Here is a 24,234-nt window from a genome sequence, read left to right as displayed (position 1 = left end):
ACCTCAAATATCTACAACAAAACAAGAACCAGGAAAGAGATGTACCCCACACTCATGTATAGATAGGTCCACAAATATACACCCAGGATGTTGTGTCACTGAGTAGTCATCACAGATGTCTCAAAGACCTTGCCTTCACTCAGAACCTGTGATTTCTTATTTTAGACACGGTTTCAGATAACCAGCTTATTTAAGGAAAAAATGTGCTCCCCTGACAATTGCCTAGAGGAAACATAACAGCAGGACAATAGGGAGAGGAGGAAATGTGTACAGGCATACATTTCCTAACGTTCCCAAGTTTCTCTTCTCTCCACCTTTGTAGATATACCCAGTCTATTTATTCCATCCTGACTGGTGGCCACCTACCGCTAGCTGCATGTTACTTGTTATTGTTTGACTGCCACTGTGTCCCTGTGGGCACAGCAAAGGGCAAATTAAGACAAATTCTGGAAGTGCAGAACCAGGGAATTGTGATGCCTTAGGGGAAATGTGGGATTAGTAGGATAGGCCCAGGAGACAAATTAATGATGCCATGAAACCCCAGCCACTGATGGGAACAGGCTGAAAGATTGATTCCTGTCCCTGATTTCCCCCTATTTTCTCTGATTGTTTGCTAACCCAGACCAGATTGGTTCCTGTCATAGAACTCCTTCCCCTAATCTTTCTCCCCATGCCTCAGGAGCAGTAAGAGTAGTTGGGAAGATTATGCAACAACTTTCTTATAATTTTTATGTGTTTGATAAATTATGAGAATACTAACAGGTCAATAATCTGGTTATTCTAAATGAGTTTTGATGATCTAGAGGAAATTTTGCAAATATGAATATTGGGAAAAACATTTATTAAGTGCTTAGTATGTGCAAAGCATATTTATAATTTACAAATTAAAAAAAAAATAGTTCCATTTCTCAAGGAGCTCATCTCCTAATCAAAAGAAAACACATATGGAAAATTTCAGCTACAAGTCAGATGACAAAGTCCCATGGTTCTTAAGGTACATCAGCAAAGAAGATGTTCATGCTTCTTCTTCAGTGTCATTTCCATTGATAAAATCTTATTGGTTTCTGAGGTTGAACCGTTTAACAGTGTTGTTGGCAAAACTTTCTTCAGTAACTGTGGTGCTAGTACCTGTAGGAGCAGTAGCTAAAAAGTGGCCTCTGAGCAGGATGATGGTGGAGGATGCTGAACTGGAAGCAGCTGTACTCCAAAGACTCTTGTGCATCCATCAGCATCTGAGAGGAGATAGTGTCAAGATGGTCAAAGTGGTTTGATCTGCCTAACACATGCTGCCTTTTATCTCTCTCTTAAGATGTCTTGCAGCTTTTCGATAGGCTGGCTTGTCTGCACCGTGGGTGGCAATTGATGGGGATAGCTGGTCCTTTCTCAACAGAAGTTGCTTCCCCACATGATGGCTTGAGGCCTGGACCACAAACAGGACCCCTGGTCTGGAAGATGCTACCAGTGTAAAGGCTCTTATGCCTATCTCTCTGTTAGTTTCAAACAGTTGGCAGTTGCTGCTCCTGGTGTTGAGGAAAGTGGTCCCGTTCTCCCCAATGATCTCTTTTCTAGTGACTGGTTCTTTGCACAATACTTTGCACATAGTAAGTACTTCAATAAATGACTTTATTCATTTGTTGATTCAATTACTTATTTACATTTGTGAAATCTGCTCAAGATCATCAGGCCTCAAATTATTGACTTATTAGTGTTTACATAGTTTATCAAAACATGGTAACTCTAAAGAAGTTCTTGGACAGCAGAAGAATAAATAAATTTCTTTATCTAGTCATCATTCTTGTTAGTCTTCTTCTATGTGGTAGGGAAACAGAGCCACTGAATGAACAATATCAACAAATTTAACACTTCTCAAAATTCAGAAAAATATTCTTTCTTTTTCTTTAGGCTGAATTTTTAATCTTACCCTTGCGATACAGCAAGTTCTTTGAGCAGCAAGATAGGAGGGGGAAAGCATTCTGAAAGTGCAGGCTGACCACCCTCTGGTGGACAGTGGAAATAATGTGGCATTTAGGAACATAAATACATGGGTACTGAATGCACATGTATAATGAAGGCTTTTAGTGAATGACTGGAGCATAGAATCAACACATGGTCAAATTATTTACTAAACTTCCTTGTTGAATTAATAGCCTATTTTTTGGTAGGCTGGCAGAAAGCAGGGAAATAAGCCAGAAGGGAGGTACAACTAAGATATTTAGAACACCATCATGGTACCCATAGCCCACACAACATTGATATTTATAAGGTTTACCCAGCCCATAGAAGCTTGGAAGTGGCAGTGGTGGTTATTATAAACAATCATACTGATAAGTGATAAGTGACAACTGAGAGTAATCAAAGATTTAAAAAAATAGACAAAAAATTACAAAGCTTTTAAAAAATCATGGTCATCTATTATTGGGGCAAAAAACTGTATACATCTGTAAAATAAGGAGGCAGAACTATACGATCTTCCTGCTCTCAGTTTAAGATGAAATAATCACAGTAACCCCAGAGGTTATCACCATATTATATAATACAAAATGAGTGCTGTTGATGACTAGAACTGTTAAGTAAAGGTATATTGAATATCCTCTTTTATAAAAAATTACACTGTGGGTAGAACCAAGATGGTGGATTAGGGACAACCGCCCAGCTGAACTCTTCCAACATTCTCCTCTAAACAAATTTAAAATAATGCCTTAAATCAAATTTTAGAATGGCAGAGTCAGCAAAAGGGTGAGATATTTTTCTGGACTAAGAAAACTTAAGAGGTCAGCAAGGGAAGTCTATGGCATTTGGGTGGAGGGCTTCCCAGAACCCAATGATGCCAGCAGCAGCAGCAACTTTGGTAGCTCTCAGTCTAGAAATTGTAAAGGGATTGGACAAGCGGTCAGAAAGAGATTACAGGGGACCCTTTCCTGGCACTGGATACAGCTGGTGCTAACAACTCTATTGCCCATATGCAGTTCTGAGTCTGTGTTCCAGGGAGGAGAGAAGTGTTTGTGATTGGTCACAAGGGAGCAGGGTCCTGGTCATAATATCAAAATAGAGAGGAGAGCTAGCTAGTACTTGCAGCTGCAGGAGAAAAAGAGCCTTTCCTGGTTAAAGATCAGAATGCAGACTAGGAGAGTTGTGACCACACCTCTACCAGGTTCATACCCTTCTGGAAGCACCAAAAACTCTCAGACTCCCAGAACTAGCTCTGAAAACAGTAGCATAAAAAAACTTGAAGCTGGGGACAGTGCCTCCCCATACAAGATGAGCCCAACTTTACTATAAATTTCAAAGTCAAAAAATAGGCTAGAAAAATGAGCAACAGCACCAATAACAAAGAATATGTCCATGAAACACTGCTATAAATTCAGAAGTAGATAACCAGAAAATTATAAAAAGAGAATTAACAGCCTGGTAAAAGATGCACAAAAAAAATACTGAACAAAATAACACCTTAAAAACAAAATTGACTAAATGATAAAAAGAGGTACAAAAATCCACAGCTTTACTCCTTAAAAAGCAAAATTAGCCAAATAGAAAAGAGGGTACAAAATCTCATTGAAGAAAATAATTCCTTAAAAATAGAAATTGGGCAAATAGAAGTCAATGACTCCATGAGATATCAAGAAACAGTAAAACAAAGTCAAAAGGATGAAAAAAAATAGAATTAAAAATATCTCATCAGGAAAACAAGTGGCTTGGAAAACAGATTGAGGAGAAATAGTTTAAGGATTAAAAAAGGATTATTATACCTGAAAGTGATAATCAAAGAAATCCTTGACATCATAATTGAAGAAAACTGCTCTGATATCTTAGATCTAGAGGGCAAAAAAGAAAGTGAAAGAATTCACTAATCACCTCAAAGAAATCCCCAAAAGAAACTCCCAGGAATTTTGTAGCTGAATTCCAGAGCTCTTGGGTCAAGGAGAAAATAATGCCAGGTGTCAGAGAGAAACAGTTCAAATATGGAGCCAGTGTGAGAGAACCTAATATTTAGCAGTGTCCACAATAAAGGATCAGAGAACTTTGAATATGATATTACAGTAGGCAAAGATTATGATTAAGAATCACCTAGCCAACAAAACTGACTATAATTCTTCAGGGAGGAAATCGATGTTTAATGAAATAGAGAACTTTCAAGCAGTCTTGACAAACAGACCAGAGCTGAATAGAAACCCTTACATTCAAACGCAAGACTCAAGAGAAGCATAAAAAGGTTAACATGAAAAGGTAATCATAAGGGAGTCACTAAAGTTAAACAGTTTACATTCCCATATGGAAAGATGATACACGTAACTCCTAAGAACTTTATCATTATTATGCAGTTAAAAGGAATTTACATAGATAGAGGGTATGGGTGGGAGTTGATTACTTTAATGATCTCCCCCCAAAAAAATATGGAGTAAGAAAGAAGGCTACACTGGAAGAAAAGGGAAGGGATAGGTAGAATGGAGAAATTTATTTCACATAAAGGAGCCATAGGATGGAGAGCTTTTATAATGGAGGGGAAAAGGAGGGAGTGTTGGCAGGCAAGGCTTGAACATTGCTCTCATTGGAATTGGTTCAAAAAGGGAAGAACACATACGTGCACACACACACATACACACACACACACACTCAATTGTTTATAGAAATATAACTTATCCAAAAGAGAAATAGGAAGGGAAGGGGATAAGAGAAAAGACAGTGGGGGGTGATAAAAAGGAAGGCAGATTAATGGAGGCAGTGGTTAGAAGGAAGAGACTTTTGAGCAGAGATAGAAATAAAACCAGGGAGAGAAAGAAATGAAAGAAAATGGAATGGAGGTGAAATATATCATAATTATAACTGTGACTATAAATAAGAGGAGCTCATACACGAAATGGAATCATATAGCAGAATGGATTAGAAACCAGAAGCCAAGAATATGTTGTTGAGAACTTGAAACACTTAAAACAGAAAGATATACACAGTTAAAATAAAAGGCTGGAGCAGAATCTAATATGCTTTGGCTAAAGTAAAAATCAGGGGTAGCATTCATAATCTCAAACAAGGCAAAAGCAAAAATAGATCTAATTAAAAGACATAATTATGGAAACAACCTTATGCTAAAAGGTATCAGAGACAATGAAGCAATATCAAAATTTTCACAGCAAGTTTCTCTGATAGAGGTCTCATTTCTCAAATGCATACTAAGTATAGAACTGAGTCAAATTTATAAAAATAAGAGCCATTCCTTAACTGAAAAAAGTAAAAGGATATAAACAGGCAGTTTTCAGAAGCAGAAATCCAGGCTATCTATAATCATATAAAAAAATGCTAAATTACTACTGATTGGGGAAATGTAAATTAAAACTACTCTGAGGTACACTTATCAGAAATGACAAATGCTGGAGGGGATGGGGGAAAATAGTTACACTAATGAACTGCTGGTGGAGTAGTGAACTGGTTCAACCATTCTGGAGAACAGTTTGGAACTATGTCCAAAGGGCTATTAAATTGTGCATATACTTTGACCCAACAATAATCCTACTAAGTCTATACCCTAAAGAGACTTTTTTAAAAAAATAAAAGGCCATATTAGAACAAAAATATTTATAGGAGGTTTTTTTTGTGTGTGTGGTGGCAAAGAATTGGAAATAGGATGCTCATCAATTTGAGAATGACTGAATAAATGCAGGCATAATGATTGTGATGAAGTATTATTGTGCTATAAGAAACGATAGAGGAGGGACGTTTCAGAAAAAACATGACAAGATCTCTATAAACTGGTGCAAAGTGAAATGAGAAGAACCAGGTGACCATTGTGCACTGTAACAAGAATGTCGTAATGATGATCAATTTTGAAAGACTTTCCTACTCTGATCAATACAGTGTTCTGACACAATTCCAAAGGACTCACAACGAAAAAATACTACCAACCTCCAAAGAGAGAACTGATAAACTCTGAGTGTAAATTGAAGTATAATTTTCTCACTTTATTTATCTTGCTTCTTTATATAGAGAGAGCTAATATAGAAATATGTTTTGTTCATGATTCCACATGTATACTTGATATCATATTGCTTACCTTCTCAGCGGATGTCAGAAGTCATGGAAGGGAGGTAGAGAATTTGGAATCCAAAATTTATTTTTTTGGGGGAGGTTGACTCTTTTCTTTCTTTTTTTTTAAATTTGTTTATTTAACTTTTAACATTCATTTTCACAAAATTTTGGGTTCCAAATTTTCTCCCCATTTCTGCCCTCCCCCCAACCCAGAACACCGAGCATTCTAATTACCCCTATCACCACTCTGCCCTCTTTCCTGTCATCCATCTTTTCCCTTGTCCCCATCTTCTCTTTTGTCCTGTAGGGCCAGATAATTTTCTATACCCCTTTATCTGTATTTCTTATTTCCTAGTAGCAAGAACAGTACTCAACAGTTGTTCCTAAAACTTGGAATTCCAACTTCTCTTCATCCCTCCCTCCCCACCCATTCCCTTTGGGAAGGCAAGCAATTCAATATAGGCCATATCTGTGTAGTTTTGCAAATGACTTCCATAATAGTCATGTTGTGTAAGACTAACTATATTTCCCTCCATCCTATCCTGCCCCCCATTGCTTCTATTCTCTCTTTTGATTCTGTCCCTCCCCAAGAGTGTTGATTTTAAATTGCTCCCTCCTCCCATTGCCCTCCCTTCCATCATCCACCCCACCCTGCTTATCCCCTTCTCCTCCACTTTCCTGCATTGTAACATAGATTTTCATACCAAAATGAGTGTGCATTTTATTCCTTCCTTTAGTCAAATATGATGAGAGTAAACTTCATGTTTTTCTCTCACCTCCCCTCTTTTTCCCTCCACTAAAAAGTCTTTTGCTTGCCTCTTTTATGAGAGATAATTTGCCCCATTCTATTTCTCTCTTTCTCCCCCCAGTATATTTCTCTCTCACCCCTTAATTTCATTTTTTTAAGATGTGATCCTATCCTATTCAATTCACTCTGTGCTCTCTGTCTGTCTGTGTGTGTGTGTGCGTATGCATGTGTGTGTGTGTGTAATCCTACCCACTACCCAGATACTGAAAAGTTTCAAGAGTTACAAATATTTTCTTTCCATGTAGGAATGTAAACAGTTCAACTTTAGTAAGTCTCTTATGACTTCTCTTTGCTGTTTACCTTTTCATGCTTCTCTTCATTCTTGTGTTTGAAAGTCAAATTTTCTTTTCAGCTCTGGTCTTTTCATCACGAATACTTGAAAGTCCTTGATTTCATTGAAAGATAATTTTTTCCCCTGAAGTATTATACTCAGTTTTGCTGAGTAAGTGAGTCTTGGTTTTAGTCCTAGTTCCTTTGACTTCTGGAATATCATATCCCATGCCCTTCTATCCCTTAATGTAGAAGCTGCTAGATCTTGTGTTATCCTGATTGTATTTCCACAATACTTGAATTGTTTCTTTCTAGCTGCTTGCAATATTTTCTCCTTGACCAGAAAACTCTGGAATTTGGCCACAATGTTCCTAGGAGTTTCTCTTTTTGGATCTCTTTCAGGTGGTGATCAGTGGATTCCCTGAATACTTATTTTGCCCTCTGGTTCTAGAATGTAAGGGCAGTTTTCCTTGATAATTTCATGAAAGATGATGTCTAGGCTCATTTTTTGATCATGGCTTTCAGGTAGTCCCATAATTTTTAAATTGTCTCTCTTGGATGTATTTTCCAGGTCAGTTGTTTTTCCAATGAGATATTTCACATTATTTTCCATTTTTTCATTCTTTTGGTTTTGTTTTGTGATTTCTTGGTTTCTCATCAAGTCATTAGCCTCCATCTGTTCCATTCTAATTTTGAAAGAACTATTTTCTTCAGTGAGCTTTTGAACCTCCTTTTCCATTTGGCTAATTCTGCTTTTGAAAGCATTCTTCTCCTCATTGGCTTTTTGAACCTCTTTTGCCAATTGAGTTAGCCTGTTTTTCAAGGTGTTATTTTCTTCAGCATTTTTATGGGTCTCCTTTAGCAAGGTGTTGACCTACTTTTCATGCTTTTCTTGCATCTCTCTCATTTCTCTTCCCAGTTTTTCCTCCACCTCTCTAACTTGATTTTCAAAATCCTTTTTTGAGCTCTTCCATGGCCTGAGCCCATTGAATATTTGTTTGGGATACAGAAGCCTTGACTTTTTTGTCTTTCCCTGATGGTAAGCATTGTTCTTCCTCATCTGAAAGGATGGGAGGAGATATCTGTTCACCAAGAAAGTAACCTTCTATGGTCTTATTTTTCCCCCCTTTTCTGGGCATTTTCCCAGCCTGTTACTTGACTTTTGAGGTTCCTCTCCACACCCACCTCACCTCCACTTCCACCCAGCTAGTGCTTAGGGTCTGAGATTCAAATGCTGCTTCCCAGCCTCAGGGCTTTTGGTGGGGGCGGGGCTGCTATTCAGTGTGAGATTAAGCTCAGTTGCTCAGGTGGGGGCAGGGCCACCACATGGGGCTCAGTTCTCTCAGGGGGTTTATGCAGAGACCTTCAACAATGGATCTGAGCTCCTGCCTGCTATGGAAGCCCTTGTCCCCTGCAGCCTCCACTGCTGCCTCCCGAGTGGGCTTGAGTTATGGAGACACCACACTCCTTTCTTGGCAGGCTGAAAAGACCCTCTCACTAACCTTTGGCGCCTGTGGGTAGAGGGACCTGCACAGCTGCTGGAGGTTCTGTCCCTGAAGCCTGCTCGGATCTGCTCCCCTCAGTGCCACGAGGCCAAGGCAGGGCTGGGCTCTGCTCTGGGTCAGGTGCGCAACAGACCTTTTGTGTCAGTTTTTCAGGTCTCTCTGGAACAGAAATCTCCTCTGCTCTGTTGTTCTGTGGCTTCTGCTGCTCCAGAATTTGTTGGGAGTTCTTCTTTACAGGTATTTTATGGGCTGTGGGTTAGAAGCTAGCATATGTGTATCTTTCTACTCTGTCATCTTGGCTCCTCCCCCCTGGAATCCAAAATTTAAAAAGAAAATCATGTTTAAAATAAATAATTTTTTAAAAAAAGAACAGTGGGAATTAAATAAAGCATTTGGAAAAGAGGGCCACTTTGCTAACAAAATGGTGATCAAAAGGTGATCTGAAATGGTCAAAAATTTTTAAAAATTCGAATATGTCTATTAAGTAGTAAACTGTAGCTTTCTGGAAAATTAAGTTTTATAGAGCATCTTTCTCTCTTAAATGTTTCATATTCTAGATAGGTGAGGTATTATAGTATTTAGGATTTAATAATAATAAAAATAGCTTTTATATAGTGCTTTAAAGCTTGCAAAATTATTAGTGAATGTGATCTCATTTTATTCTCACAACAAATATGGGAGGTAGGTGCTATTATTATTATTCCAATTTCATGGATGAGAAAACTGGGAAATACAGAGGTTAAATGATTTGCTTGGGGTCACACAATTGATGAGTGTCTGAAACCTGATTTGCATTCAAGTCTTCTGACGCCAGATGCACTGCATGACTTAAAGTGATATTTTCATTTATGAAATTAACCCATGAAGTCTTAAAGCTTAAATGACCGCATAAATGTGATTTCTCTTCTTCTTTTTCTTTCAATACACTATGAAACGCCTAATTAGTAGGGGAAGATCCTCACAAAGGGCTCTGTATATTGCTGAAATCATAGATCCAGTCAATTTTTTTTTTTTAATGAAAGTTTTGTAATGAAAGATTTCACAAAAATCAAAGGATGTCAAAGTTGAATGTGTGTCAATGGTCAACAAGCCTAAGCTACATAAAACATCTTTCATAGTATCCCTAAAAGAAATCCTCCAGCTTTTGCTTGCAAATCTGCATCGTGGAGGACACTTGAGACAGCTCATTCCACTTTTGGACAGTTTCACTTGTTTTCCCTGCTATCTGCCTCAGTTTGCTTCTTTATAACTTACACCTTTATTTTCTAGTTCCATTCTTTAGGTTCAAACAGTTTAACTTCTTCTCCATACTGAACACATCAAGTTCCTTCAACCAATCCTCATAAACAGCCAGGTGGCATTGTGTGAATATAGCGTTGAACCTGGAGCTGACAGGTCCGAGGTCAAATCTGGTCTTGTACACTTAGCAAATGTGTTGATATGGGCAAATCACTCAGCTTCTCACCCTGAGTTTCCTTACCTCTAAAATGGATATTATGACAATACTTGCCTCACAAGGTTGTTATAACAGATTATTATGTGTGTGTTCTACCTTTGTTGCCAAAGAAGACCATGCCATCAGAGAAATAATGACACGACTTGCACTTAACTTTGTTTTGAGTGAGGGAGGGCTGTGCAGGTCACCTTCAGGGTCATCTGAATCCAGTGATCAGATATTCATCAGGATGACCCAGGATGAGGCAGTTGAGGTTAAGTGACTTGCCCAAGGCCACACAGCTAGTGAGTATCAAGTGTCTGAGGTGAGATTTGAACTCAGGTCCTCCTGACTCCTGCACTGGTGCTCTATCCACTGTACCACCTAGCTGCCTGATTATTATGTGAAAGACTTTGCAAATCTTAAAGTATTGTATATATAAATATTAACCATTGCATCAGCCAGTCAACAAGCATTTATAAATACTTGTTTAACAATTAATAAAATAATTAATTAATTTTAATTAAAATAATTAATAAAAGCACCTGCTATGTGCCTCTAGGCTACAAAGAAAAGCAAAACAAAAACAAACAAACAAACAAACAAAAACCCCACAAACAAACCTGTCACTACTCTCAAGGAGCTCTCAGTCTAATAGGGGAGTAATATGGCATGACCTCCAGATTCTTCACCATCCTGGCTGTTCTCCTTTGAAGGTGCTCCAGCATATCAATGTCCTTCCTACAATGAGCCATGTAGAACTAAACAAAAAATATTAAATGTGCCTCCATCAAAGCCTCTTAAGTTTGTATTAACCTTCTTGGTTGTAAAATCACACTGTTGACTCAAATCACGATACCTCAAACCCCTAGATATTTTCCACTGATATTTCCGTCTAACCATGCCTCCCCCATCTGACAACATAACTCAAAATCTAGGTAGCTAGGTGGCACAATGTATAGAATGTTAGAAAAAAACTGAGTTGAAATCTAGGTTTAGACACTTATTAGCCATGTGACCTTGAGCAAATTATTTAACCTCTGTCTGCCTCAGTCTCCTTATCTGTAAGATAGGAATAACAATATCAGCAAACTGTCCACCCTTGTGAAAATAAAATGAGATAATATATGTAAAGTACTCTGCAACCCTTCAATGGCTACATAAAAACCGGCTGTTACTATTATTTTAAACCATTCTTTCATTCATTCATTCATTCAGCAGCTATCTGGTGAATACCTCCTATAGCCAAGCACTGATCTGTGTATATTCAGAGGTTTGGATGTCTCTCCATTTGTTTCCAAAATCCTTTCTTTTGTTGAAAAATAGATATTGAAACAGCTACTATTTATGCAGGACTCTGCAGTAATTTCCTGGGTTCTAGAAGCATTGCTCAGAGCCTGTGGAAGGAGTGCAAATTAGCTAACAAATCCCATCATCCCCTATCTTCACTTTTTTAATTGATGCAACAAATAAGAAAATGTAAATGTAACAAGTTGAAAAATCATGATGTATAAGACATACAAAAAGAGAAGAGGGAAATCTATCTTTACTCAGTGGAAAAGAATATTCAAATTACTTTTTTTTTTCAAGAGAATTTTACCAAGGTTGGAAGGTAAACAACTAAGAGAATATACTTTAATAAATGTGCATGAGGATGTCAACTTTCCCTTACTGTACCTCAGCTTATTGCTTCCAATTTTTCTTCTTGTTGGCTTAGCATCACATTATTTATATATGGCTAAATTTGCTCAGTTGAAACCAAGAGGGGATTTAGGTAGACAGCATATGCAAATATAAATTAGAAGTTGGCAGAGATTTCTCTTTATCTTGCTTGCTTGCTTTTACACTTGGCTATGAAATTCACTGTGGTTGCTGAAGCAGATGCAAATTTCTAGTTTGCAGTGATTCACTTATCTACTAGTTAGTTTGGTTAATTTCTTAACATCCCTAGACTGGTTTTAGTGTCTCCCTTCTTCCTTCTCTTCTCTTCCAGAGTGGTTAGAGGGTTAGTGATTACATTATACAAAGACTGACAGAAAACGCTTAGGCTCATAAATCTGCTGGAAGGAGCTTCAAATGCCATCTTGTGAAGTCTTCTTATTTCACAGATGAAAAAACTAAGACCCTGTCCCAGGTAATAAGCACTGAAGGTAATAATAATATAATAATAGCTAGCATTTTATATAGAACTTATTACCTCAATTGATTGTCACAACAATCCTGGATGGTAGGTGCTATTATTATCCCCATTTTACAGAGGAGGAAACTGAGACAAAGTGACTTGAAGTGAGTTGCCTAGAGTTACACAGGTAGTAAGTGTTTGAGGACAGATTTGAACTCAGGTCTTTTTGATTCCAGGCCCAGGGCACCACCTAGGTCATATTTGAACTCAGGGCCAGTGCTTTTTCCACTGGATCACAATGCCTCCTTTTCATGTCTATCCTACAGAAAAGAAGATAAAGGATGAATATGATAGCCACTTTTGAGTGTTTCCAGAGTTTGTGAACCAGAAATTCAACTTTCTCTTGTTGGCCTCATTGGTCAGAACTAGGAACAATAGTGAAAGATTAGCAAAAGAGATTTCAACTTTATATAAGAAAACAAATTACTAAAGGTGACATGACCTATCTTAAGAGCTAGTGAGTTTCTCATTGCTGGAGGTCTGCAAATGAACACTAGATAACCCATTCTCAAGGAATGTTATAGAGGGCATTCATATTTTAAATAAATTTTGGACAAGAACTTCCCTCAGAAATTTCTTACAACTATAAAAGTTTTGAGATTTTGACAATGTAGAAAAGGATGGGGGGAAGGTCAAGGACATAACCTTGAGGGTGCACCCCCTGAATGACAGATCTGAAATCATGACAAGGATTTATGACCATTTACTTCCTAGAAAATTTTATACAAAAGTACTGTTCCATTTCCATTCATGACCTGTTCACAAATACTTCAGTGCCCTCATGTCATTTCCAAACTCTCTGCATTAAAGTCATTTATTTTCCAAGCAGCTAATAAGAAAAGTAACAGAATGTGAGCAGAAACCAAGTTGAAAATTCTATTGTAGTTCAAAAGGATAAAATTTTCTACAAGTCTGCACAAAAGAGGAGCACCACCTCCCCTATTCAGTAGTATTAGAGAAGACATTTTAAGGTGATTGTGATATTGCTATAAGAACAGTGTAGTGATGGAAATAGTGTCAGACTGGAGTCAAGGGGCAGGAAGATCCAGGTTCACAACCTATTTCTGCCCCTTCTTAATTGAGTGACCCTGTGAGTTACTTAGCCTCTACATATCTCAAGCTTCTCTAATAAATTATAAATAAGGTACAATTTCCATTGGTATAGGAAGTTCCTATACCTAGGATTCTCCACCAGTCCTTCCTCTATACTATAATACTGCTATAAAATCATCAATAGGCTCTTGTTGTGTTTATATGGTGATCAGTAATTTAGAACTTAAGAAATACCTTTTCTCAGTTATCTGCTCACTCTTCTGTCTCTTAAATGCATTCTTTTAAGATCACAGCTTCTCAATTTGGAACTATGCTCAAAGAGGTTCAAAAAAACTGTATGCATGTCCAGCAATGTCACTACTGGGTCTGTATCCCAAAGAAGTTTTGAAAGCCAGGGGTGGGGGGGGCACGGATGGAAGGGGTTAAGAAGACCTATTTGAGCAAAAATATTTATAGTGGCTCTTTTTGTGGCAGCAAAGAATTGGAAATTGAGGGGATGCCCATCAATTGGGGAATGACCAAACAAATTGTAGAGTATGATTATAATGGAATAGCATTATGGTACTAAGAAATGATGAGTGGGATGATTTCAGAAAAATCTGGAAAGATTTATATGAATTATTGAGGCTAGATTTGAACTCAGGTCTTTTTGATTCCAGGTCCAGTGCAGCACGTAGGTCGTATTTGAACTCAGAGCCAGTGCTTTTTCCACTGGATCACAATGCCTCCTTTTCATGTGTGTCATGATGCAAAGTGAAGTGAGCAGAACCAGGAGAATATTGTATACAGTAACAGCAAAATTGTACATCCAAGATTATTCTAAAGGATTAATGATGGTAAATATTATCAACATTCAGAGAAAGAACCAATAGAGTTCTGAACTCATGATCTGAATGAAGATCATTTTTCTTGTGGGAGGGATTTTTAAGGAAGGTGTTGTATCTTCTTTCACAATGTGACTCATATGGAAGTATGATTCGCGTGATTGCACATGTCTAACCTCTATCAAATTGCTTACCATCTCAAGGAAAAGAGAGGGAGAAAGAGAACTTGGAACTCGAGCTTTTTTAATGAATGCTGAAAATTGCTTTTACATGTAATTGGGAAAAAATAAATATTATTAAAGTAAAAAAAAGATCATATCTTCTCATTTAGTTCCTTGGACAATCCTTGTTTTCTTTCTTCTTCCTTGGAATCATTTTGACACTTTTACAATTTGTTCTTCAGAATGTCTTATTCCTCTTGATCTGACTCGCCTAAGGTCTTGAAGTCCTGAAACCCTATTTATTCTGTCTGAAGCTGTTGAAGTATATTCTCACAAAGTCTAGAGTACATATTTCAACATATTTGGTATTCTCCTTCTCTCCAGGATTTTAGGATGGCATGAGTGCTATGTCCTCAGGCTCCTTCAAAATTCCATTTCACTAACCAGTCCTTCCTTATTAGTAAAATCAAATCCAGAGTAGAATTTCCCTCCATCAGCAACCAGATCTTTTGAGAGATGAAATGATCAGCCAGACAAAGAAGGAATTTCTTGGCTGGTCTGCTTGTGTTACAGAGAAATCTCCAGAAGTTCTGATTTCTGTTTCTTAGTTTCTTAGCCTTCCTACAGGCTTTAGGATCATCACTAAATTTCAATTTACTATCTATTTCTTCCATTTGTGTTGGTGGTCTGTTGCAAACTTCAGATTACAATGCCTAAAAGACTATTTAAAAATTCCTTTTATTTTACTGTACCCTCAAAAATATTGCCTTGTACAAAAAAGGTCACTGCTATCACTCAGGTCATCTCCTTGGTTTCTCTTTCCATTGAACATTAGCCAAATGCTCTCCAAAAGGTTTCCTCATACAAATTTATAGATTTCCTTACAGAAAAATATCTCCTTGATATAAATTCTCATGCCATCTTCTCTATCTTATTTGTTCTTTTTGAACTTAAGATGCCCGTTACTTGTTCTATACAAGCTGAATATCAGTCTCAGTGACAGTTACTAGGTCAAAAGTCCCTCATAACAAAAGATAATAAGAAAAGACTTAAAGTTTCTAGCTCACTTTGCTTATTACACATAATCGTACATAATACCCATGGTCATTGCTAATAAATATCTTTTCTTCCCTATTTCTGATAATTATCTCCTGGGAAATATGAATCACCTTCATTACTACTTCCTTCCTTTGTCATATTTGCTTCTCTGTGTCATATAGTCTAATAGTTGTTTGGTGATTTGTTTTTACCTTTCTCTTATTTTTCTCTTGAAGCTTATTTGATTAGCCAGTTCTTGGTTATTTTAAAATATACTTCATCCCTGGACAAGAGGTCACCAATCCTTCACCTTAAGGTATGATCCAGAAAGTGCTATAGAACCACTGTGACATAGTAGATAGATTTGTTATTGTTCAGTCATGTTTAACTCTTTGTGATCCCATCTGGGGCTTTCCTGGCAAAGATACTGGAACTGTTTGCTATTTCCTTCTGCAGCTTGTTTTATAGATGAGCAAACTGAGGCAAAAAGGGTTAAAGGACTTGCCCACATTCACACAACTGCCAGGCCTAGAGGCCTGAGGGCTACCCGAGTCTTACCTTACCTATCACAGGTCTTCGGCTGGCCAAACCGGATAAACGTATGAGAGAAGAGACTTTCAGGAGTCGAACAAGGGTTAGGCTTTATTCAGGGTCCTTCTTACATGTGCAGGGGGAGCTCTTCCTTAGGAGGGAGAGAGAAATCGCCCAAGGAGGCAAAGATCTTACGGTAAGAGATTGGAAGTAGAAGTGTAAGTGGGGAGAGAGGGGGAGGGGAGAGTGAAGAGAGGAAAAACGGAGCCTTCTGTCCTGTAACGACCCCTCCCGAGCTAAGAGTGCCTTCAGGCTTTCCTGACCCTAATTAAGCTCTCCGGCCGAGTAGTTTGCACCTGAATACCGTGCCTGTTAGATAACAATAGGTGTGCCCAGATCCGGGACAGTCTCGAGGGCGGAGATGCTCCTCCCATCACATTTCTCACGGGAAGAGGCGGAAATACACGAGATAGCTCGGTCTCACTCCTCGATTCCCTGCTGTTTTCTGGGGGGCCTCATGAGAACTCTAAGATTTAGAAGTTCCCACCTTTACCCGCCCGAGACTGTCCACATGGAATTGAGCTTCCACCCCCAACACACAACTATTTAGTGTCTAAAACTAGATTTTTAATTGAGATCCTCCTGACTCCAGGATTGCCCTGGTAAGATAGTGCATCTCAAAATCAGAAAGACCTTAATTCAAGTTCTGCCTCTGATACACATAGGCTGTATGAGCCTGGTTAAGTCACTTACCCTTTCAGTGCTGTAGTCAACTTTCTAAGACTATAAGTTTCAGAAACCTACCTACATCAGTAGCATGAGTGTCTTTCCTGGGAGTTCCCTATACCAATAAAGTCACAGGGCCAGTTCCTATCTCCTGTCCAGGAAGTCCTAATGAAAGAAAGACCTTGCTTAGAAAAAAAATCTTTAAGATGTACTGCCAGGAAAACTCTAGGCCTTCTCTCCTCTTCTCACAGTTCTCTTTTATCTTCTGTCTACTTCTTTGCTACCTCCATTACTGGGTTATATAAAAATATGAGCAGAATAGTCTCAGTTACTATAAAATCTAGTCAACTATTCTTTCTAGTTATGGTTACTTATAGTTAAGAGGCAATTAAAGATATCTAGATGCTACAGTGAACAGAATACTGGACTTAGAGAGGGGAGTGGAGGGAGACCCAACTGTGTAGTCATATAACAGGGTATAGTGCATCAAAATCAAGCCTCATCAGCCTCTGAACCTTGTCAAGCCATTGTAATCTTCTTTTGCCTGTTTTCAAAATTCACACTCCCATCCCTGAGACTCTAGACCCTGAGAGGTATGCTTTCCCCTCTTTGTTTAGCACTAGGTCACCTTGATATTTCTTATCTAATTCCAAATGACTTTGTGTCAGTGACTGCCAATGTCTTCCCACTATCGATTTCTAGCTCTACTTTATTGAAATCCAAGCTCCTGGAGGGCAGGGACTATCTTGTTTGATTATGTTTGCGTTCTCAGCACTTAACATGGTGCCTGCCACATAATAAGGGCTTAATAAATGTTTTTTTATTCATTTATTCCTTTTTGATTCTGATATTTTAATAAGCTCTCCATTCATCCATTTTTTACACCAGTTCTGAATAAATCTGAATGTGCTATCATCTAGGCCATATCTTTCCATCTTATCTACAAGGATGGTATAAAATAGCTTTCATCTGAAATCAGTGCATGTTATGGCTATAGACTTTTTTCTGATCTACCATTCTAGTAATTCTGGGATGAGTATTATAATATAGGTCTGTTGATTATATAAAAATATGATAAAAGATAAGTATTGTCTATATAAATATTTCCCTTTGTTTATTCCATCTTACAACATGGCAAAATAATATTCATCTCTTTGGGTTCCCCAACTAAGTTCAAACACAATTTTCTTTAACCTCATATTTACAATGCTGCTCTCATTTTCAAGGCTTAATCCTAGGACTTTGAAAGAATAAATATACAGTTATTCTCCATTTCTCTTTCCCCAGATAGCACATTAATTGCTAATCATGTGGTTTTCTAAAGACTCTTCACTAAGTAGCTGAAACTGCCTAAAGGCCTCTGTAATCACAAATAAATTAGTCCTGAGATTGGCATTGTGACTACACTACTGGTGCCTATAGTTGGGATACTGAAGATAAATGAAATTCTGTAGACTTGAATATAAGAATATGCCTTGTAGATCTTAACCCTTTTGTCTCTGAGATTTCCCCTCTAGTCTTTCTATTCCCTTCCCAGGTCCTCCCCATTGGTGAGATAACTGCTACTATTTCAGACTGGCATTAGCTATACTTCACTCCCTCATCCTAGGTCATGTTTTGACAATTGCCTGGTAGTGTTCCCACAACACTCCCCTTCCCCTCCCCTCACACTAATGTCTAGTTTTGAAACCATGATTTCCACCACTTTTCCTGGAAGAGGTGTATTAATCTGCTCCTTCATGGTCTCACTCACCATCCTACTACCTCAGGACCAAAGTTCCTCTTTCAAGGGACCATACTTTCCTATTTATGTAGTCTCGTATTAGAATGTGGGCCTTTTGAGGGCTAGGATTGTATTTACTTGTATATTTGCCCAGGGCTTATCACATAATAAGTACTTTAGATCATTTACATAAAATAAAATTGTAGAACTAGAGTAGATGTGATTGAAGTCACAGGTGAGAGAAGTGTACTTCAATTTACTTGTACAATTGTACTTTCAATTTACTTTTCCTATCTTACTAAAAGCTAAGTAGAGCCTTTAGATCAATTGTACCATGAAAGAGTCACTGAAGAGTGGAAATACGATGGAGAAAAGGAAAAATTGGAAAGGCAAAATTATGCCATACAGAAAACTACGAATTGAGTTTTAAAGGATTGGCTTGTTTTTGTTTTTGTTTTTTTTTTAAATAACAGGCTCTGAATCTCTAAGTATTTCTGTACTTGTATATTTCTATACTAATTATATAGTATTTTATTGAATTGATAGTTGTGTATTTTATCACAGGACCAATGATTCTCATTTAGAGAAGTCTTCTGTGTAGCCCAGATGAGATTTCTGAGTTTATTAAGGAAAAATCACAATTAATCTGGAAGCTGTTGCTATATACATGTTTATATTATCGTTACATAACAGTACACAAGCATGGTGGAGATGTTTACAATTCATGAGTCTGGGAACCAGAAACTGTTATGGCCATGGATCCTGGGAAACTAAACTGTAAGAAAGAATAACAAAAATCCAGGTTACATAAAAAGGCCATATTTGAATTCATATTTGAACATTCTATCCAATGCATCCTCTAGCTTCCCCATTTGGCAACCATTTGAAAATCACTTGGTAACTATTTGAAAAAATAATAATGCATATAAATTGAAAGAAAAAATAAGAATTTATTTCACTCTTAAGTAACTTAAGTAAGAATTTATTTCACTCTTAAGTACAACTCATTACTAATTTGTTCTGTGAAGTTTGGATTCAATCAAAGAGCCACACTTGAGGACCTAGAGGAACACATGTGGCCTCGAGGTCACAGGTTCCCCACCCCTGAATCTACCACCTTCATTTGCTGTTCCACAGAATTTCCACATTGATTGTCATATAGCAAAGATACTGCATCAACAAGTGAGATGGTTTCAGATGTCATGCTATAGTAGAAAACACAGGTTAAAAAAAAAGATATATCTCAAATATTTGTAAAATAATATATCATAATCAGATGTGAAAACTATGACCCATCTTGAGTTCAAACTTTTCTTGGTGTCCAGCATGCATCACGAATCACTGAGCTACCCTCAAAAAAAATTAAAATGTCCTGAGGAAATTTCCCAAAATTTCTGTGTTCCAATGGTACATAGTTTAAGTCTCAGCTTTAATCTCTCCCTTGCAGGGATGAATAGGGACTAACAATCAGTCCTGGCACTGGAATCCCACAATCCATATTTAAGTATCAAAAGCCAAAACTGAGCTTTGACCTCCTACTGACACACCTTCACCTCAACCCAAGAAAATGCCCCATGTATCACCTGAGGGACAGGGCATGGCAGTCAGGCCAGTCTTATTTGAAGAGTAGTCACAAAATGAAATAAGTAAGGTAGAGCTAATGAGATAACTAGATGTTCATCTTCTATGCATATTTCTGCTAAATAAATTAAACCTTGGCCTCTTAGTGGATGGAGAGATCCTAATAGTCCAGGAAATAAAGGGAGATACTTGGAGGATAACTCCACATGCATAGAATACAGGGCTTGGAGTCAGGAAGCCCTCAGTTCAAATCTAACCTCAGACATTTACTAGCTGTGTGATCTTGGGCAAGTTACTTTACTTCTGTTTAACTCAGTTTTCCCATCTGTAAAATGGGGGTAGTAATAGTATCTTCCTTGAAGAGTTGTTGTGAGCATCAGATGAGATAAATACTGTAAAGTGCTTGGAACGCAGTAGGTGCTATATAAATGTTAGCTATTATTATTACCTTGTAGGGTTATTTTGACTAACAAATGAGGTAATAGACTAAAAAAACCCTTAAAGCATCCTATAAATGTTTCTTTCCTGTTACAGAACTTTCAATTGTTGTCGTTGTTGTTATATCTAAGTAAAAATTGAATTTCTGCTAAGGGATTCTCTTTCTTTCTGCATGCATGAGGAAATGGCAAGATTTTACTAATTGCCAGTTAAAAGCGAGTGAACAAACTGCATTACACAATCACCAGAAAAGGTGAGAAGCATGACTTAAATAAATAAGCCTTACTTAGGAACCCTGGAGATTAAATATACATGGAAAATAAGCAGTATGCCAATTAAGCATAAGGTTTAACCAACAGAACCACCAAGTACTATAGATTTTCCTTCAAGTAAGTAAGGAAAGCAAGAGGAATTCTGAAGTTACCTACAGAAATTATACTCTTCCTCTTTCTTCCAGTGCCAAATTATTCCCATTTCTGTCCAAAGCGCAAGTGCAAAGTTCAATCCTTTTCTCATCAAGAGAAAATGAAAGAACTGAAGGAATGGATGTCAACTCTTCAAATTTTCATGGAAAATAAAAATATTCCTTGATAGAATGAAAGAAATACTTGAAGAGAAAAAAAGATAATAATATGAAAAAGTAGAGAGGAATTCATGTCTGTGTTATACTATTGTTGAGCAGGTGGAACGATGTGAAACAGGAGGAGAAGAAAGAAAATTGAACATTAAGAAATAAGGAACAGATGTACTGGCAGGTTAGTGTCATGAGAAAGTTTTCAACTAACCTTATTTGTCCTTCTCACCGTATTAGTAATTCATTGAATACATAGATTCCCCATTATAAATGCTGCTTCTCTGCTCTGGGAAGTTTTATTCAAAGAATCTATAATACTTCCTGGTTTTTTTTAAGTATTGAATCCCCAGCCAGAGAGAGTGCTCTGGCAAAACACTTGTGTTAAGTCTCTATCTTTTCTTGTTTGGTCCTTTTTTCTCAGTTACCTTTTTCCAAGTGCACTTTCAAGAAAAGGACTCGTAGTAGCAAAGGACAAGCTAAGGCAGTTTATATAAAGGAAACATCTAAAATAAAGAAATGCAAGAAGTCTTTCTCTGTGCCCTTCTTAAAGGTTTCAGGCTTTCAAGAGGGAGAAATGAGATAGAGGATGATTGCCTCAGGGTTTCCAGTGGGAGATGGGGACTTCATCAATCCTGACATACTTCTGCCTCTGTTGGCTCAAACCTGGAGTTCCGATCCTTTTGTTTGGCATGGCTGCCTTTGCTTATAATTCTTTTCTCTCATCTCCATGAGGTTTTTTTACATTCTTTTATTCTCCAGTTCTACACGTCTTGTACATGTCTCATAAGAGGGTTTCTCTTTTTTTAGTCTGACTTCACTTCGGACTAACATTAAAAGATTATCCAAGAGATACAGTCAATTGTTTTGTTTTTTTCTTAATCGTATATGGATTGGACTAGAACCAGGTGGTCTTCTTGGTGTCTTTCAGCTGTAAGATTCTATGATTATGAGTTCTACAGCAACTTTTAACTAGCTAAATATCTCCTTAACAAGATTTTGACCACTTGAAAATGTTTCTGTGGCTTCCTGAGTGCTGATACCCAGGAAATAGGATCTTGGACCATCCAGGAGTTGCTCCTTGATTTTTCTGAGCCCAATGTTCTTTGATGTCATTAATTTGCTCTGCCTTGCTCCACCCCTATCTCTGGACTTCATCTTCATTATGAGGTTGTTTTTAGGACTGTAGACTCCCACAAAAGCCAACTGGATTTAGAATATAAGCTTCTAAGGACAAGGCTATTTCACTTTTGTCTCATCCCCAGTATACAGCATAATGTGAGGTACAAAGTAAGCTCTTAATGATTGTTTGATTAATTGGTTTTCATTGCTTTTTTTTTCAGGTGTGATAATGAAGAGAAAGCTAACAGCTGGGCAACTGTATAACAAAGCTACCCTCAAGGGAACCAGTGGACTGAAGAGAAGATTGGAGGGTAGTTTTGAAGACCTTTATTTTCTATATGCTTGGTTTTTTCCTAGATATGTCTTTAGTTAAACTATTATCAGTGATTTCTGGAGTCATGTGTCCATTTGCTAGAGTAGCTGGCATATATAGATTACTCGTTGCAATTCTTTATTACTTGACAAAGGGGGAAGATGCTGATATCAATTTATGCCTTTGAATTCCAAAAACTGCTGAGAAATAAGACATCCATCCCTTATAAATGGCCATATGGTTTGATACCCTCCCAATTTTGCCCAGTCCTCCCTGGCACAGCACAGCAGTGTGAAAATGCTGTCAAAGGCTGATCTAGCATGATAAAAATACTATACCTTAGCCACAGCAGCATTATGAGTTTTGTCCATGCCTTCTACTGTCGATATATCCCAGCCATTTCTTACAGGAATTAAATGGCCTGAAAGCAGCCAAGAAAACACTAATCAAAATGACATCTTGTCAAGCATAAGACTGAAGGAATTGATTTATATTTTTTATCAAATTAAACTCTGTTGCTTTTCTGGAACCTTTGTACAACAATATCAACTGGTCAGCAGCAAAACTCAATTGACTTATCCCCAGCTAACCTTTCTTATTTAGGGATTAAAAAAAAGAAAGAAACTTACAAAGTCCTAACAAACCATTTTCATTCCCATCACTGAAGAGTTTGTTGCAATCAACACCAGATTAAAAACAGATTATTTAGAAAAGTTTCTCCTAACCAACAAAGACGCTTATGAAATGAGTTTTGACATCACAATTCCATTTAGTTTTTTATGTTGCTTCAGAGGGAACTCCAAATTCAAGAGAAGAAGCAATAAAGTGGCTGTTGCAAGAAAATACCAGGTTAACTCAGCTTTACACTTCAAATCTGAGAAAAAATAAATTGAACTGCTAGGCTCTGAGCAATACACAATTTTGGATGTAAAAAGTACTGCCTCAAGATAACAATGCAAAACAAATAATGGATCAGCTAGGGTTCCAGTTCTTGACCAAGCTCAGCCAACAGTCTTCTAACTCAACGTGCCTGTCAGGCTAATTTGTCCACATGGACTTTCTATCTACTCTCTCCATTCCATTGCACAGACTGTCTCTTATGCCTGGGATGTACTTCCTCCTTACCTCCTCTGCTTAGAATCAGCTGAGATCCTGATTTTATCAGGCCCCAATGCTCTTCCCCCATTACCTTGTACTTAATTTGCATATTGCATATCTAAGATTGCAAAAGAAGCTGCATAACATAGTATATAAAGAGCACTAGCTCTGAGTTTAAGTTCAAGCTTTCCCATGGACACATATTGGCCGTGGGATTCTGTGCAAGCCATTTGATTTCTCAGTGCCCTAGGCAACTCCCTAAAACTATACATTTCAGAGAAGGTACAGCTTTGGATTAGTAGAGGGAGTTTCCTCATTTAAGAGTTCCCTTTGTCAAAGAAACCTTAGGTTCACTCCCTATCACTTGGCCTTATTTTTTGTACGTTTTGGACATAAGAACAGTCCATATTTGTATAGTACTTTGCAATGAACCAGCTCTTTCACAGATACTTCATTCATTTCATTTGATTCTCACCATAACTTTGTGAAGGAGGTGCCATTATTATACCATTTTTAAAATGAGAAAACAGGTTCAGAGATGGCAAATAATTTCCTCAAGGTGGCACAGCTACTGAGTGCCTGAAGTAGAAATTCAACTCAGATCTTCCTAGGTCCAAGTCTAGCTCTCTGCTCTGTTGTGCCACCTTGCCCATGTCTACTTCTAAGTAGATATGTCATTTCATGTAATAGAATATAAACTACATGAGAGCAGAGACAGTATCACTTTTGTTTTTTAAATACAGCGGCAAGTATCATCTCTTGTTGATGTGTCTCAGATCTAACCTCAGCCTTACACTTCCAGCTACCTTTCAGATATCTTGAACAGAGTGTCCTATA

The 24,234-nt window shown here is 37.7% G+C and overlaps 1 long non-coding RNA gene across 2 annotated transcripts in view; it reads left to right on the top strand.

The window, feature by feature from the left end:
- LOC140498266 (uncharacterized) overlaps positions 1 to 24,234 on the top strand; it is a 57,597-nt gene that overhangs the window by 1,783 nt on the left and 31,580 nt on the right. For both annotated transcript variants that reach the window (XR_011965042.1, XR_011965041.1), the window contains exons 2-3: positions 20,976 to 21,048; positions 22,208 to 22,297. This is a non-coding gene — a long non-coding RNA (uncharacterized lncRNA). The remainder of the gene's footprint in view (positions 1 to 20,975; positions 21,049 to 22,207; positions 22,298 to 24,234) is intronic.

This window comes from Notamacropus eugenii, chromosome 4 (genome assembly GCF_028372415.1).
Source record: "Notamacropus eugenii isolate mMacEug1 chromosome 4, mMacEug1.pri_v2, whole genome shotgun sequence".
In the NCBI taxonomy this organism is placed as follows: domain Eukaryota; kingdom Metazoa; phylum Chordata; class Mammalia; order Diprotodontia; family Macropodidae; genus Notamacropus; species Notamacropus eugenii.
This window is presented reverse-complemented; position numbering and strand designations above follow the sequence as displayed.